We start from the raw sequence: 4,068 nt of genomic DNA on the forward strand, positions 1-4,068 counted from the left end.
TGTTTTCTAATACCAACTAAAACATTTGAAATCGGTTACTTACACTGAAAAAAACAACAGAAAAAATGTATCAATTATGCAATATATCTATTCTATACGACTAAAATATGCATGATCCAAAAATATATTGATTTTAAACCTTCACTTGATACTAAAAACATTATCGTTTGGCTGTTACATTTTCCTCTGATAACAAGGATGACTTCCAATAACAGACGGGTATGTCTATACAAACAACACTAGTACAACACATATACAAAGCAATTTTATTTCTTTCATAGCTTCATATCTAAATTAGAAAGAATCTAGCATCTACAATAAATTAAAACGTCACAACACATGAACTTAAACTGGCTAAAATCATAGTGTAATGATTTGCATACAGTGTATATAAATTCCATACAGTATGTATATATCATTTTATTGTAATTTATATCTTATTGCTTTTATGTATGATAGTTGTTTTTCATAATGAGATCTTGTGTAAAAAAAAGCACTGAAATGAAGTATTATTGTGAAGCATTTTGCTCCTATATTGGGAACATGCCTGGATTCACGTGATTGATTGATTTATGGAGTTTTTACGTGCGTTCTTGTTATGTCTGATCCTGTCCGTTCACATCCACAGTGTCTACAACTTATAGACAGAGCAAACACTACATTAAGGACAAAATAAATGTAGACAACAAATATTAGTTCAATTAATTCTAACTCATTTTTTTTCCGAATTAGCAAAAAATAAAATAAATAATGCTTTAATAACAAGGTAGTGTGTTGCAAGCAAACAACGAAGGGACATAACTCTCTCTCTATATATTGAGGCACTAGATTTCACCTTTCTTGTATACAACATTTGCTTAAAGCATCATATAAAATTAGGTTTAAGTCCCTTTTCACATACATGTTCTTACTCCTAAGTCTATTTTTTTCAAATAGTGTTTCATATCTTTTTAATATAATTAAGAATAAAATAAAAATGCCAATGAAAAAAAAAAACATTTAAAAAAACAACCCGAACAACCTTACTTTGACCCTTATACCTCTTTTAACAACAGCGAGTCTCCCTGGCCAAGGGATGCTCTATACCAAATCTATAGTTAAAAGCACTTGAGCAATTCTGTAAATATAGCTTGAATAAGGATGGACGAATGCAGGAGGCTGTATTATAGAATAAGCTAATAAGTATTCTTTGCTAGGCTAGCCAATATAAATTTAAGACGGAAAACACTAAAAATGATCATACAACAAAACTTTTTTGCTTTTTCTATTCATGCAGTACACTGTATCAATAATGCTCTGTCAAAATAACAATATATGATAATTTTGAATTACAGAAAGTAAAAATAAACAATTTTTATCATAATTCATGGCAACAAGAATAATGCAGACTGATTGCACGATATTTAAGAAAAAATGAAATAGTAATGAATGCATGTATTTTGCTATTACAAATAAGATTATTTTGGAACACATGTAGAATTTTGATTTTCTGAAATTAAGTGTACATTTAATTATCTTAAGATGAAAATGGATATTGTAACTGAAAAAATAAAATTATAAATAAAGCAGAATTAAGCAATAAGATGTATCGGTTATAAAATGCTTATCTGTTGACTGCCACGTATTTAATAAACCCTGTTACATGTACCTACACATTAATCCTACAATGAAAAACATCTCAATTCACTCAAATGCTTTTGTTATTATGCCTAACTAAAGTCAGCTCATAATTATATTATATTGTACCACTTTGCACCATTTTGTGTCCATAAGGAATGTACAAACAACCATTTTATTTTTTTGTCCACTAATTCATGATCATCTTAGTCAACAAATTACGCTGCATCCAAAGTGATGAACATGATACTCTATATTATAACTTTTACAAAATGGAGAACCTGCCCAGATGACCGCTGCATTATACATTGACACACATCACATTAACTCATTCACCCCTGAAGACACATTTGAACTCTTCCAATTCAAAGGTTGGAATAGTTCATTATGAAATTTCAGGGGTGAATTAGTTAACAAACAAGGCTACAGAGATACATATATAGCCATGTTTTACGGGCCAATTTGAACTCTCTAACATCAAACGCATTATTTCAGACATATAAGACTAATGATAACAAGGTTGGGACTCTATAGCAACACAAAGCACTAACTGTATTAAGATATTGTTCAAAAGTTAATTCATAGACCTTTTTTAGTGAACCATCCGTCTCCGATTTGAACAGATATTTTAGCGGACAGTTGGATTAAAAATAAAATACAGATCCTAATTAAAAATTTAAATATGTCTCGATAAAACTATGATCAGGGCCAAGTTGTTCAAAAGATGATTAGCTTAATCAGTGATTAGCGCAAATTTAAATTTCTGTGTATTTGTAACTTTCCAGATATTAAAAATTCAATAGAGTGAATTTACATGCAAGATGTGAGACTTTTCCTTGTATATTGACGAAATTATTAAAGATTTAAACTAACCACCTATTGAACAAATGGGCCCTGTACTTTAATCTGATTGTTTTTACGGAGTTCCTAGAGATCTCCATTAAACTGATATTCACACTTCTTTATCTATAGATACTTATACAAAAAATAAAATAGAAAATCTACAACATTAATCTAGTCGTTGAGTTTCATTTTATACCATATTTTAGCACTGTTTATATATATACACACTCCAATTCTTTTTCCTGATGGATTCTGGCTTTGAACTATCATGACTTTTTCTTCTCCATTGCACTGTCGTTTTTACCGTTCTCCTGTATCTCCTCACACTTATGGCCATTTGTACTATTGTCCTGCCTCTCCTCATGATTTTGGCCTGATCCCACAAACAAACCAAACAGAAACTGGAGTAAGTACACCATTAGTCTGAAGATGAACACACAGAACAGGCCACCTAGTACAATCACAATCAGGCCGGACACTAGCGTCAGCTCCACTGTCACCGACATGGTACTTGAATGGTCCTTTCAGGCAAGTGTGAGTCAATTATGAAAAAACAATCCTTAGCGGTAATTCATACGTCTTTTAAAATCAGTCCTTTTCAAACATCTCTGATAACTGTTCCTTAAAAGAACATATCAGGGAATCAGATTCAAGAATATTTATTTAAATTCCTTAAGGTATATATTGCCATATGAAAGATGATGAACAATAGGGGGGACGAAATGATGATAAGACAGGTAACAACCAAACTGTTCTAAAATCTCACAGTCGGAATCTGATGACGAGGTCAAGGTGGATTTGAATGGAGTACTTTGCAATCTTCTTTCTGACCCAGGGAAGGGCCATGCACAAGGCAATTGCTGCTGATTCAGGGTTCCAGTCATACAGGTGATTCAATAATGCCATCTTCACCAAAAAACATTTATATTACTATCATACAAACAAACAATACCTGTTCAACATTTAAATACAGGCAATATTTGTTTATCCGTCAGTCTCTTGTGTCTCAAGTCTTTCAGGATACAAACTGTACAGTTAAAACTTTCTTCACGCTACAGACACCTCTGATGTAAATCCGAATTGCATCCACAAGGAAATATGCCAGCCATGAGGTTTTATAGGGCAGTACCTGAAAAATAGGACAAACATATATAAGATTAAGACTAGTTTCAAAGATCATTTGTTGATCCAAAGTTGTGTAACTGTACAAAAATGAAAATGCTGCACTATGGTATAAAGTCTGGACTTTAATCAATCATGAACAAATATGACAATGTGTAAACTAAATTAAATCATAAATTAATGTACGACAGAATATTTAGATAATGCAGGGGAGACAAATCCTATAAAAGCCAGTGATTTCAGCGTAAAAGTCATATAATATGATAATTCCTGTAGGAACTCCATCTAAAGATATACAATTTATTTTATATTAGCTTTTTCTGTTTTGCTTTATATATTAATCCATGTAGTTCATAGTTTTTTTTATTGGTGTTTTGATAATTATTTTGGATACATGTTCAAGACTTTTATTTTGGATGTGCAAAGACTTCATCATTCGGTCAACCAGCTATGTACCTCCCCCCCCCCCCCCCCCCCCAACACCAA

Source organism: Mizuhopecten yessoensis, unplaced genomic scaffold (genome assembly GCF_002113885.1).
Source record: "Mizuhopecten yessoensis strain PY_sf001 unplaced genomic scaffold, ASM211388v2 scaffold3235, whole genome shotgun sequence".
NCBI classification, from domain to species: domain Eukaryota; kingdom Metazoa; phylum Mollusca; class Bivalvia; order Pectinida; family Pectinidae; genus Mizuhopecten; species Mizuhopecten yessoensis.